Here is a 15,172-nt window from a genome sequence, read left to right as displayed (position 1 = left end):
CATTATTTTTATTAGAGTACTATCTGCCTACATTAGTCAGACAGATAGCAGTAGCTCTGATTTAGATAATAACTGGAAACCTTATCACATGTGCAGATAGAAGTGTGTTACAAAAGGAGACAGAAAAGAAAATCCACAGTTCATGAATTACCTTTTGTCAGAAGATAGAACCACATTCAGTTTAATTGGCTTTCAGTAATGTTCATGTGATCCACAGAAGTCACCTTTGGGTCACATGAGTTCCTACAGGTTTCCAGGTGTTCTGCATGCCCCTGCTGGGTACTGCTCTGGAGATAACTCTGGGGACACTTAATAGCAACCTTCCAGTACCTGAAGGGGACCTACAGGAAAGCTGGAGATGGACTGTTAATAAGGGCTTGTAGTGATAGGGTGAGAGACAATGGTTTTGAATTAGGGAAAAGTAGATTTAGATTGGATGTTAGGAAAAAAATCTTTACTGTGAGGGTAGTGGAAAAATGGAACAGGTTGCCCAGGGAGGTAGCCAAGGCCTTATACCTGGACATATTCAAGGTGAGGCTTGATGAGGCTGTGAGCAACCTGATCTAATTGAGGGTGTCCCTGCTTACTGCAGGGAGATTGGACTTGATGACCTTTAGAGGTCCCTTCCAACCCAAATTATTCTATGATTCTATGCCTGAGAGATGGGATGCCATCCAGAAGGACCTGGATGGTCCTAGACAAGCTGGAAAAGTTGGCCTGTATGAACTTCATAAAGTTCAACAAGGCCAAGTGCAAGGTGCTGCACATGGCTCAGGGTGATCCCTGGTACCAACACAGGCTGGGGGATAAAGGGATTGAGAGCAGCCCTGCAGAGGAGGACTTGGAGGTAGTGGTGGATGAAAAGCTCAACATGAGCCAGTGGTGTGTGCTTGGAGCCCAGAAAGCCAAATGCCACAACCTGGATAGGGTACCCAGGGGGACACAGGTCAGAGCCCTTTGCTTCCTAAGCTCCTTCTCAGAGAGGAGCCCAGGTGCAGTTGGATCCAACCTTAGAGTGTCAGACCTGGCCCTCCCAGGGAGAGTGACTTAAATCACAGAATCACAGAATTTCAGTGGTTGGAAGGGACCTCTGAAGATCATTGAGTCCAACCCCTGCCAGAGCAGGATCCAAACTGGGGCAGGGCACATAGAAATGTTACGGTCTGAGGAAATGCTGAACTGTCAAGTACCCTTTGATTGGATTGAAGTGACACTCAAAGTTTGGGTTTGAACATAAGATTTAATTAGAATTACTCAAGGAATCACTCATAAAAGCTGATGGTTTGATTATTATATATACTGAGGCTGCACAATGATGAAGGCTGATTATTTTGATCACAAAAGTCACAATACATGTATGTTCAAGCTGCGCAAGCTGGGAAAAAATTGTGGTAATCATTGTGTTACTTAATGACACTTAATTTCCTAAAAACGAAAGAGAAAGAACATAGGAGACAAATAGGAGAAGAAAAGTTAGAGAGGTAGATAACAGAAAATCACCAGTCCTGGATCCATCATTGGGCCAGACAACAGGGGAGGATTGGTGTCAATGAAACTCCCAAACCCCATCAATGAAGCCCCTCATTTTATGGACCTATCTTCCATGTTTCACAAGTAAGCATGATCAAGTCATCATGGCTGAGCAGCTGGAATTGGCTGCAGCCCCTTCTCTCCCTCAATCAACTTTGTTATCTTAATCATTATCACAACACGCAAGACCTAAGCCATACGCAGATCCTTGTGGCTGTCTCCATCCTCTCCAGCAGTTCTTTTGGAGTGCTAACAAGGATCTGTTCATGGATTACAATGATCACTGCAGATCAGTCCCTTATACCACCTGTGTCCTAGGCTGCATCAGAAGAGACACGGTCTGAAGGTCAACGGAGGTGATTCTGCCCCTCTACTCTTGTGATACCTCACCTGGAGTACTGTGTCCACTTCTGGGGTCTTTAGCACAAGAAAGACATGGACCTTTTGGAGTGCATCTAGAGAAGGACCACAAAAATGATCAGAGGGCTGGAGCACCTCTCCTATGAAGACAGACTGAAAGAGTTGAGGTTGTTCAGCCTGGGAAAGAGAAGGCTCTGGGGAGACCTTGTAGTGGCCTCCCAGTACCTAAAGGAGGCCTATGAGAAAGGTGGTACACTAGTACAGAGTGTAGCAATAGGACAAGGGGGAATGGTTTTAAGATGAAATAGGGTAGATTTAGATTAGATATTGGGAAGAAATTCTTTACTGTGAGGGTGGTGAAGCAGTGGCACAGGTTGCCCAAAGAGGTGGTAGAAGCTCCAACCCTGGAAGCAAACACTCAATGCCAGGGTGGATAACCTGAGCAGCCTGATCTATTTGAAGATATCCCTGCCCATAGCAAGGGGGTAGGACTGGATGAGCTTTAGAGGTCCTGTCCAACCCAAACCACAGAAGCTGTGATTATATGATTTGTTGAACTAGTATCAGTTGCCAGACAGGCAATATTGCTGAAGTCAGTGCCATATTCAGGACCTCGGGTCATTGCTCTCAAACATGAGGAGACTGAAAAGAACTGCATTCAGGGTGTGACTAACCAAAGCTGCCCAAAAATAGGTCATATTCTAGGGGTAACTCTGCTACTAATTTTATAAAAGCAAAACCACACACTCACCTGTCAGTTCTCCTAAATATAATCCAAATGGCATATTTTTTTCTTCTACATGCCTCACCCTTTTGGTTTGGTCATCTTTGCACTTATGAATGCAATTTGTATTTTAATCTATAAGCTTGATCTTCCTTTACATTTAAATAAATACATTAAAGTCCTTTACAAATAGCATAATTTGAGAAATGTCTTACTGCTTTGTAATTTTCCAGATACACCATTAGATGGCAGGGAACAATAAAGATTTACTTGATGAAATGCAAAACATCTGTTGAAATATGTATCTGTCAGATTGTTCTCTCCACCCTTCTTAAATCAGAATAATTTCCTACTGTGAACTGTCAAGAGCTTTGTCTAGTTAATTATTAAATTAATTACCAACAGGGCTCAGTCCTTTTGTCAAAAGTGTTTCAGATTTAATTTCTGGGCAACTCTTTTGTCAAATTAGGAAAAAAAAAGAAAAAAAAGGTATATTTATCCTACTGGGAGATCTCTCAAATTTAAATATCAGCATAGTTGTATCTCTACCTCTAAACTCCTGATGCTTCTCATCAGGATAAATCTGAGTGGAAGTAGCCCCTAGGCCACCTGCAAGCATTAATGGGGGTCACGAATCTTTATTTTTCCTCTGGGAGCCTTGACTGTAAACTGATTGTAAGGGCTAGGCACTTGTCTGGGTGCATCTGTAAATAAGCACTTTTTACATATTATAAATACAAGAAGATTGAAGTGATGGGGTTTAGATACCCAGGCTGCCATAGAGGTGAGTGGATGTCAAAAGGTAGGGAATTTGTTCTGCCAGCAGCATTTGTTTCTCTAAATCTAGATGGTTACTGATTTTCCAAGTGCAGTGGATGTCAAGATGATAGGGTAAGTGGTGGGAATCACAGAGAAAGACCTGGCTGCTTGATAACTCACTCAGTGGTTGATGTATGAGAAATTAATTCTGCTAATGGTGACTCTGTAGGAGCTGAGGATGCCTATGCTCAGCATTTCCTGAGACCTAGAATAAAGTCCCTGGCAGGATTAAGTCCTATTTGGTTTCTTCTTATTCCTTAAAACTCTTCTAGTGCTCTAGGTAGGAACTGTGCCACAGATCTTGTCACATGTGCTTAACTGGAAGGTCCCAGTGAATATTTTTCCATGTGTTTATGTAACAAACTCATGCCAAAGGAAGGAGTAGCAGTTCCAGAAAATACTATACAGATGCAGTTTGCCATAGCCATTTGTTAAAGTAGGAAAAGTCCAGGAGGGACATTTTATGGATTTGTTAGTGACTACCCTGATCTGCAGAGAAATTCAGCTCAATGCAGTTTTAATGTGACTGAATGAGTGGCAGTAGAGAAACTGAAATACATAACTCATAGAAAAATGCATGGTAACAACTCACAGAACTCCTACAATGTGTCTCTCTTGTCCCAGACAAACACATCTGTAAGCAAGGAGTCCTTTGCTCCCCCCAGTTCAGCCCCAGTGTTGCCTGAGAACACTGACAGTAAGCACACAAGCTCTAATCTCAGTGTTTGTGAGGTCTACATGTCTGATTGCATTTAAATTCAGTATTTTTCATATGGGTCCAAGTTTCAGTCACTGTGTTTGTCCTGGTTTGGACCAGGATAAAGGTGATTTTCTGTCTTGTACTTTTGCTTTTAGCTAAGTTTCTCAGATAGTGTGTGCTTCTAGGATTGATAACACTTGATGTTTATAGTTACTGCTAGAGACTGGTATGCAGAGCCAAGGACACTGCTCAGCTCTGAGGAAAACATTTTACCGTCCAGGAGGATACAGAGGTCCCACCAGAGCCCTCCTTTAGGGAGGAACAGACAAGATAGATGCCAGAATTGACCAAACAGAGTATTCCATCCCATATACGTCACACTCAGTATAAATTTGAGGCATCACGAGGGCCGAGCCAGATCTTTTCCTGATTTCCTGCTTCCCTTCCTTCACCCGGCATCCTGGAAGGATCCTGTCCGTTCGTCTGCCTGTGGTCCTGATCCATGCCAGCCCATATCTGTGTGTTCCTGCCTCCAGTTCCCGACTGCTGCCGACTCCAGGAGTCCAGCCTGGACTTTCCCAGGGCTGCCCTACAGCCTCGGTGGTGATGTGAGAGTTATTGGGGGAGAGGGGGGAGGAATATGGTTTCCATTTTCCTGTATATTTGTATATATTTAGTAATTTTACCTATTTATCATTACTGTTTCATTAAAGTTGTGTAGTTTAGTTTCCAACCCATAAGTCTCTCTCCCTTATTCTCTCTCCTTTCTCTATCAAGGATAGAGAGATTAATAGAGAGTGTCTGTTTCGGTTTAATTGCCGGGCCAGTGTTAAACCGTGACAGTGTTGTATCTGCCCAGTCTAGACATAGACAATGTAGGGAACTGTGTATCCAAACAGGAATCTTAAATATTTAAAAGTCCCAAACCCAGTAATAAGAATGGTACAAGATGGTCTCAAGTTGTGTGGCGTTGTCTCAAGTTGCGCCAGGGGAGGTTTAGGTTGGATATTAGGAAGAATTTCTTTACGGAGAGGGTGATCAGACATTGGAATGGGCTGCCCATGGAAGTAGTGGATTCTTCGTCCCTGGAGATATTTAAAAAGAGACTGGATGTGGCACTCAGTGCCATGGTCTGGGAACTGCGGCGGTAGTGGATCAAGGGTTGGACTTGATGATCTCTGAGGTCCCTTCCAACCCATCTGATTCTATGATTCTATGATTCTAAGATGACTTAAGCAACAGATTCTATTAACTGTGTGCAGAAAATATAACTTCCTTACAAATAGAAATACTTACTGTCTGTGCATATCACAGTCCCATGGCAACCATGGCTGTCAAGATAAAATGGGTTTAAAAGGCAAAGGCAGGTATTGGGAGAATGAAGAACTACCCACAGTAGAGGTAGATTGAAAGGTTCAAAACCTTCTAAGGAACCTGAAAGTGTACAGATCCATGGAACCTGATGAGCTTCATCCATGGGTCATGAGGGAACTGTGACTGGAGTTGCTAAGCCACCATCCATCACATTTAAATTGTGGCAGTTTGTGGCAGTCCAGTGAATTTCCCAACAAGAAATGGGGAAACATAACCCCCATTTTCAAAAAGGGAAAAAAAGAAGACCCAAGGAACTACAGGCCAGTCAGATTCACCTCAGTGCCTGGCAAGATCATGGAGCACATCCTCCTGGAGACCATGCTAAGGCACAGGGAAAAGAAGGAGGCTTTTGGTGACAGTCAGCTTAGCTTCACCAAGGGTAACTTGTGCCTGGCAAATTTGGTAGCCTTCCATGATGGAGTTACAGTGTTGGTGGTTAAGGGAAGAGCAACTAATGTCACCTGCCAGGATTTGTGTAAAGTATTTGACACTGAACTGAAAATCCTTGTCTCTAAATTGGAGACACATGGACTTCATGAATTAACCACTTGCTGGATAAGTAATTAGCTAGAGGGTCACACTCAACGAGTTGGGGTCAACAGCTTGATGTCCAAGTGGAGACCAGTAGCAAGTGGCATTCCTCAGGGGTCAGTTTTGGGAATGGCACTATTTAACATCTTTTTCAGTGACACAGGCAGTGGGATTGAGTGCACCCTCAGCAAATTGCCAATGACACCAAGCTGGGTGGTGTGGTCAACACACTGGAGGGAAGGAAGGCCATACAGAGGGACCTTAAGAAGCTTGAGGGGTGGACCTGTATGAACCCCATGAGGTTCAATAAAGCAAAGCTCAAGGTCCTGCAATCCCAAGCACAAATGCAGGCTGGGCAGAGAATAGATTTGGGGTACTGGTGGATGAAAAGCTCACTATGAGTCAATGAGTGTGTTTGCAGCTCAGAAAACTAACTGTATCTTGGGCTGCATCAGAAGAAGCATGGCCAGCTGGTTGAGGGAGGTGATTCTGCCACTCTGCTCTGCTCAGCTCTGCTCAGACCCTACCTGAAGGACTGTGTTCAGTTTTCAAGCCCTGAGTGCAGGAGGGACATAGAGCTCTTGGAGTGAGTCCAGAGGAGCTCCATGAGGATGATCAGAGGGCTGAAGCAGCTCTCCTATGAGGACAGGCTGAGAGAGTTGGAACTGTTCATTCTGAAGAAGAGAATACTCTGGGCACACCTTATAAAAGCCTTCCAGTATGTGAGGGGGGGCTACAGGGAAACTGGGGAGGGACATTTTACAAGGGTGTGTAGCAACAGGACAAGGGAGAGTGGTTTCAATCTGAAAGAGTTCAGGTTAGATATTAAGAAGAAATTCTTCAGTATGAGGGTGGTGAGACACTGTAGTAGGTTCCCAGGAAGGCTGTAGATGCCCTCTACCCTTTACAGCCAGATTGGATGGGGCTTTGAGCAACCTTGTCTAGTGGGGGATGTCCCTGCCCATGCAGAGGGGTTGGAACAAAAGGTTCCTTCCAAACCAAACCATTCTATGATTCCATGACTCATTCTGTCTTTAACAGCCAATTGTTTCCTTCAAAAATAAATCAGATACAGATTTCAGAAAGCTGTCAAACAGGATTTAAGGTAACTCTGCATGCCATCAGCCTTAGGATCTGACACCAGTCTTGGTATTCCAAACAGATTAGTCCTGCAGCCAGTCCATAAATCAACCTACCTGATAGCTACCTTATAACTATATAATATGACTATCCCAGGAAAGATGCAGCATAGCCCTGGAGATCATGGAGGGAAGCTGCAGTGTGTAAGGAGAGTGAGTTTGGAGTCTGTGGGAAACCAAATAAGCGATTTTTTTTTCTTGTGCATTGTGAGCTGTTCTATGGTAAAAAAATGCTGTCTTTGAAAGACTTGATAAAAAACTGGAGTCGTGAAGCAAGTGTGTTCCTCTGAGGAGTTTGTGTTCCTTGAGGCCATCCAGGCTCTCTGAAGGACAGGCTGCTGGGAAGAGGTTGGTGTCATGCAGTGCAATATCCATTGCAAACCCTGTGCACATCAGGATTTGCTCCAGGAGTCCACAGCACAGGGCCCTGGCTTGTAGTCCACATGAAGAGATCTCTTCTAGTCAATACTAACAATGCTGTTAGGTTCTTAGTATGTTGGTGCCTCACAGCACATTGGTTAATGTTGACAGGGTCTGGGGCAAAGGTAATTTTCTTATCTTTGTAGAAAAGGGAGGAACAATCATAAGTCACTTATTGTGCCTCATGTTTGTAAAGTGCAGATGACTAGTATGAAATATTTGGATCTCCAGAAAGGAAAGGTCTTTTCAGTCTGCATGATTCACATGAGGGTTACCATGTGCCTGAAACTGTGGAAGTTTATTTTTCTGTTATCAGACTTCTTCATGGTTGCATCAGAAATGCCAAAAGCTGCTTACTCAGCTGGTCCCAGATCCTGAGGATTTCCATTTGTGCCTTTGGTCTTTTCATTTTTTTACAGTCAGATGAGAATGTCTGCCTCAGAAGAGGATAAAGATGATAAGAGATACTGTCATACTTTGAGAAAGCAAGGACTTGAGCTGTGTGAAAGATTTTCTATCTTCCATCTACTTTCTGAGGTGGGTGTAATAAAGACAAGAACATGCTTCAGCACACAACCCCCCCACCACCTTATTATTTATTGCTGTTGTGCCTTATCCCCTTTTATGAAGAACATGAAACAGTTTATTTTTGTTTGAACTGTTTGTAATGAACTGCAAAATTGTTGAGCATCCAGTAAACTAAAATATATTTTAGTTTATGCATCTGCAGCAAACAAGGGATAACATTTCACTGTAAGACGGGAGGAAAACCCTTGGTCTGAACTAAGTCAAATTCAAGCATGAAAGAATTTCCTTTCAAAGGGGAATCTCAGGCAGGACAGTAGAAAAAGGTTACCTGGAGAAGTCAAAAAAATTCAGAAAAGCAGCAGGACAAAGTGTTTTTCCTAGACATATAATGATGACTCTGAGAGGACTGATGCTCTGTACCATTTTGCTTTGTCTTCTCTGCTGGGCTTCTCACATCACCCAAAAATGAGATTAGTGGAAAGAAAGAAGAATGCTTTCTTAGTATGCTTTTCTTAGCAGGCTGAGAAGATGATAACAAGGAGTAGGATGTGATAAAAAGCAGGAGTGGTTTTGTTCAGGTCTGCAAGATACTGGGATGATTTAGATTGCAGTAGGTGAATGCCTAGGGTTGTTTTCCTTCAAATGTGCCAGGAGGTGGTTACTGATAGTTTCACATGTACAATCAAAGCTACTGCCTATGACTACACATATTCAGCTTCTTGTGAAAGACTGTTACAGACAAGACCAAAGGAAAAACTACTCTTGCAAGCAATGCTCTACTTGTCCAAAACAAACAACAGCAAGGGTGGTTTGTGTAGCAACTTATAGCAGGAAGTTTGGGGATTCTCATCCTTTCTTTAAGGCTGGGATCTAGGAAAAGAAGCTGAAGGGTAAGAGAGGAAAAGGGATGCAATTGCAATAAACCAAAAAACAAAACAAAACAAAACAAAACAAAACAAACAAATTACTGACAGAGAAGAAAAAATTGAGAAATGAATTTGCAGTAATGGAAGGGGATTTGGAAAAGCAGGCAGATGATGGAATGGCAAAAGAGAACAGAGGGAAGGCAGTTGCAACAGAGGAGATGAAGATATGACTGAGATAGCTCAGAGGTGGGGCTAAGACAGGGCAAGGAGACTGAACAAGACCAGGAAAAAAAATTACCTCCAGGTGAACAGATGAGAGCAAATCTGAGATTCCCCTCTGTACCACAGCCATTCATCCTCTGATGATCAAGTGAAGGTAAGCATTAGGCCTTAGTCAAAAATCAGGCTGAGATATGGAGCAGAAGTTGAAAACTGTCAGTGTAGGGATGGCAGGAGATGATAGAGGATGATGGATAGATGATGGACAAAATTGCTGTCCGTAAATGCCTTGGATTAACACCTTGGAGTGTGAAAAGCTATTTGAATTGAATGACAATATTGGCACAAGAAAGAGTGTCCATATATTAGTCATTAATTATTCAGGATTTGAATTAGAAGTTCCCAGCCATCAGATCAGGACTCCTAATGCTGTCCCATTAGGAACAGAGCATGCAAACACATCCTAAATTATTATCAGGTGGAGCCTGGTAAATTTGGGGATGTAATCGTGCACAAGACTGTACACAATGAGAGAGCCCAGATTGGATGTTGTAGGAGGACCTTCTTAGTTTCTGCCCTTATCTTCTTTTCTTAATAATGATGCTGTTGACTCAAATTGACCAGGACAGGTGCAGACAGACACATATTTGCCTCACTTATTTTCCAAGCCAACAGGATGCCACCCACCTCTGGAATCTGTGTAGCTGGAGTGGCCCAGGGCTGTACCCAAGTTGTTAAATATGTGCAAATACTTGACTTTCAGATCTCACCTGGCTTGCCTTTACCTAACTTGGAGTGTGGGTGAGGGAGTCCACACCTAACCATACGCCCTCAGAGGGCTCTGCAGGGCTCATATGTTTGGTACCTCAGAAGAGTATAAGAACTGCTCAGATTAGAGGTGTAGGGACTGTACAAGCTAATGTAGCAGGGCTCAGGGTACTTGAGATTGCAGAAGAAATGTAGTAGCAACAGCTACTAACCTAGGGTACCCCCACAGGACTCTCAGGAGCCACCTGCCCCATCTCTCTGGTCACTTCTGTGTGACCGTGTGATGTTTGGTGACACACCAGGCTCACCAGCCTTATGTATGACATCACCAGTCACAACTTACTCTAACATCCTTGGTTGTGCAGACTTCCTAGACAACACTGTGCAGAGGAGATGATGCCACTGCTCCTCCCAGACAGAGCATCCCTTCCTTGTCTGTCATCCCCCTATGGTCCCAAAAGTTACGTTGGTCCTCAAAAAATATACAGACCCTTCCTCGTGCTGCTGTGACCACAACCACCTAGTGCATCCAGTTATGTTCCAGTGCACTGATCTATTATTTGTATATTTGGAGCAGATATTTATATATTATAAGCATATAACAGATTATTTTAAATTGCTAATAAGGTCCTGGTGTAGAAAAATTGTTGGACCCATCACTGCATGGTCATCTGCATGAACAAGACCTTTATCTTGCAAATTATTCTCCTGCCATGCTGACTATCTCAGCCACACTGAATTTCCACGTTGCTCCCTAGTAAGCCTCTCTCTCTGTGTGAATGTGCCTGGCTCACAGTGTTTCTGCTGGGACTGAAATGGGATCATTCCCACACTACTTGAAGCTTGGCATTCTTGGCTTCTGAGCCTGCCTGCTAGGAGATAGCTGTGACCATGTCTTCCTTTGATGAAAAAGTTCTTATCTTAGGTGAGATACAGAGTACTTCATCTTGCAACATTTCTGCTTCCCCCCCCAGGCAGAGAGATTGAGAGTGAACACACATGAAGATGACAACTTGTACTTTCAAAATCACAACCTCACCTAGGACAACAGTTGATAACAAGCCCAAGCAAAACTGAACGACTGACTCACCCTCCCCTCTCCTGGCCCCACTGGAAAAGATTGGGGGTGTCTGTACAATCAGTAACACTGGTTTCAGTGAGGTTCTTTTTTGTCATTAAAAGAATTGGAGCTTCCTTAGCCTGTACCTTTATTATAGAAGCTTATCTCTTGCTGTATTTTCCCTGAGTTAGGTTGCCTTTTTCTGTGGACCGGTGACGGAAATAAGTGGCATACTGTTTCCTTGCGTGACTACATGCAGATGAAGTACAGCACTACATTTTTCACATAACTACATACATATATAGCAACAGTTAGCTCAGCTGCAAATAAAATTGTGTCTAAGACTGAGACTATGACTTGTCAGTACTTTCTAGCCAAAGTGAAAATTTATATTTTTAATTTAATACCTTCATATCTACAAAAGAGATAATAAAAGCATTCCACGGGAAAAAAAGTCCACAGAGCTATTGATATACATGAGGATGCAGATGTATGAGTGTAACATCCTGTGTGACTTTGAAGTCTGAATTCCTTAAACAAAAATAGATGAGATTTTTCTCACAAAATAGTGTGTCTTCTTAGTCCTTTCTGGACAAGTGAATAAAATCCCTGGATCATCTTTGTTTCCAACCCCTTATAAGGTATCTGTTGCTTATTAGAAATACACATTTACCTGCAAGTCTAAGTCTAAAAACTACTCTTGAAAGAAGATCATGACTGCAAAGATATCACTCTGACATTAGAATATGTTAAAATCAACTGCTGCACCCTGTGCTTACTAAAACTTATTCTTCAGTGTCTTCTCTTTTCATCCTTTCCCTGTAGTGTGGAGGCCTCTGCATTATTTTACTGTGTGCTGCTGAACATAGAGCAGAACCAAGAGTTATTCACTGGGCTTCTCTGATGTGCTCAGGGATAGCATTAGTTAACTTTTTATGAACACTGATTAATATCTTCCAAGACTGGTCACAGAAAGAGGCACTATTACCAGGACTTCTTTTTATATGAGGAGCGAAAGCAGCAGGATTAGAGACACTGAAAGCTGCCCTGCACTTTGGGAGTGTGTGGACTGATTTTTCAGTGCTTACAGCACTACACAGATATTTGGAAGTGTGAGATGCAGTTTGTTACGACCTGACTTGCAGCTGTGAGTGCCTGATGACTTCTGCAAACCACATGTTTGCCGCTGTGAAAAACATAAAAACTTTGCTTCCATGTCTCACTGTCAGTATCAGCTTGATCCTTGCACACTAACACTTTGAAGGGCCTGAAATAATGCCATTTGCCCCACAGTCTGTAAGGAGTCATTCTGATTTAACTGTAAGAGTTTTGTCACTGCAGATCAATTTTAATCAAAGTTCCTCTGTGTTGGTGCTGCAACAAATGCTCCTTAGCAGACAGCAGTCTCCTCCATCCCACAGTAATAACACATTTCCCCAGCTCGGGGTGTTCTTTTCCCCACATAAGGTAAGGAGTCCTGTGGGAAAACCACAGGAGTTAGTAAAATAGGTCATTTAAAAAGCTAATGATAACAGTCAGAAAGTGGCTGGAGGAAGGTTTCACAAGCAGATTTACTTAACTCTCTCATTTTTGATCATGCAAATGTGGATTTCTTCAAATAATTTTTAAATATTGTCAGACAGTATTTTGAAAAAGGCAGCAACTGTGAAAAGAGAAGTATCTCTGAGTGAGCAAGCTCTCCCTGGGTAGTCAACAGTGATGTTGTATTTTATTTGGCAAATCTCCATCAGCTAAACTCACATTCTAGGTGCTGGCAACACTGTTGTCTCCCGGGCACTAGAGGGGGATGTATCCACACACTTTGATGGTGGATTTCACAGCTGGAGAACCAGTGCTTCTCCTCCAATTCCAGAAGCTATGGGAAGTAGTGACAAACCTTTCTCTGCTCAGTTTTTTCTCTCATTTTCGTCCTGCCCTCACTTCATTTCCATCTCTGCTTGTCCGTTCCAAGGCATGACTTCCCTCAACTTCTAAAGGCTGTCTTGTGTTGTGCCTTTCCTCTTTGCAGAGAAAGATCCTGTCTCTGCTCCTAAACTCTGCTTGTGGCCCCTCACCTCTCCAGTTCCTTCTTGCCTCTTGTACCTCCACAACCTCCACCTTCCTATGCAGCTTAATTGTGTTAGATACAGATTCTTGCTCTATCCTCAGCAAGATAATAATTTCTCAGGCCCTTTGGACAGGCTACCAAGCAAATTATTATGAATACTCATGCTCTTTCTGCAATTAGGTCAGTGAGATGGAGAATGTTTAGTTGCATATAGCTTTAGCTCAAGGTAGCTGAGTTTTTAATTGCCTGTGTGATGTATTACTTGAAATAAGTCAAATTTAAGGAAGAAATCACATTTGGGGAAAATTCACATAAAAGAGAACAACAGAGACATGCAGAATAAAAATAGGGCTCACCTAACAGTGAAACAGTAAAGATCAGACAAAACCAGATTCTAATTAGAGAAAAACACATCCCAAGTAGTCAGCAGCCTGGCCTTGAGACAGGGCTGCAAGACTGATGAAAGGGATGGGAAGGAGCACTCCCCACAGCTCCCCACAACTTACCTTGGCTACAGCCTTGAGCACTGGGTAGAAAAACATTGAGTAATTAGATTCACTGTATTAACATACCATAAATACATTAATGAGCTACTAGCACACTAAAATACCCATCCATAGGCTGGAGGGACCCATGGTAACAAAGACCCCTTGCTCTTTGAGCATGTGTAGTGAAATTTTGAGTATTGCCACTTCAAATGGAAGCATGGAAGTAGTTAATGAACCACAGGCACGAATGATAAAAATAATGTCAGAGAAAAGGTTCTTTCTCAGAATTTTGGGAATAAAAGTAACCCTTTCAATTCCAGAAATTGAGCTAGCTTTGTGGAATACCACCCTGCTCCCCTTTCAGTGCAGAAATGGGTATTAATGCAAATATCTCAACTCTGTATGTGGATTGGCTTAGTGCACACCAGGTAACAGACCCTGCTTTTGGGATAACAGTGGACTAAAGCTGTGTTTTGCTAAAGACTTGTTGAAGGGCTGAATCTTGTATTAAGAGCACATTGAGGTGAATGCCATGAGTATTGGACCTTGTGGGAGTTCCCTTTTTAGTATTTGCCTTCATGGTTGGAGTTAACACCATCTTGAAAACCCAAGATCTTGACCGTGATTTTCACTATGAAGCACTAGGATTCTTTTCAGAGAGCTGATTACAGAGGCACCCATCAGGATAACAGAGCAGTAAGAAAGTATCACGTTGTCCTTTGGGTGAGCTAAGCCACAGGAACTTGTTGACATCAAAGTTGAATTGAAGCCACTGAATACCATGAAGATGAAGTCAAAGACCTTGAAGCAGATTTTGGTAAGAAGTAAAGCTGTGAGGAGAGATCTTCTGTTGTGCTCTCAGTGGCCTGAAATTGTGGCCACTGAATCTTCAACAGTGTCCCAGGTTCAGGTTGTTGTTGAGTCACTGAGAAGGCTTTTGGCTTATGAAGCCAAACACAGCACAGAAATTAGCTCTATTGATAAGCTGCTTCTGTCCTACTCTTCTGCTTTCTTTGATCTCCCTCTAACCAGCCATGATTGTTTCTCATTTTCCATGCTTACTGTACTTTTTGCACCCTTCTAAGAGGGAGCTGTTAGCATTTGAGAGGTGTTTGAAAGAAAGAGAAAATCCTGTGTCTACTACCAGATGATATTGTCACTACTCAATGTACAAATACAATTTTTATGATGTATACTGCTTGCGTGAATCTTTAAAAGTACAGACAAAAAGTAAATCTCTGGAACTGAGGTTTCCATTCACTAACACAAACAACTAACCAGGGAATATTATGTTATTCTACACCACTTGATCTGTGGCAGTACTATTGAACCATTTTAACAAAAAAAAGTATGGAAAAATGCTAGTCTGGAGGTTTTCCATGGAAAATATCAGTCCAAAAAGCTTAATTTCTGAAAAGTTTGGTTAGCTTGTAACATAGGGAGGTATATTGTATTTACTGAGGAGGTTGATTGCCTTGTTTGAGGTTTGCATTTTTTCCCTTATTTTTACAATCTATCCCTCACTTATTAAAGTGGGGGGAAAATGTGTAATTCACCAAAGGGCTAAAGGGTTGTGTT

The sequence above is a fragment of the Calypte anna genome, chromosome 3 (genome assembly GCF_003957555.1).
Source record: "Calypte anna isolate BGI_N300 chromosome 3, bCalAnn1_v1.p, whole genome shotgun sequence".
Classification (NCBI taxonomy): Eukaryota; Metazoa; Chordata; class Aves; order Apodiformes; family Trochilidae; genus Calypte; species Calypte anna.
The sequence above is the reverse complement of the archived record's forward strand: the minus strand, read 5'-3'. Positions refer to the sequence as shown.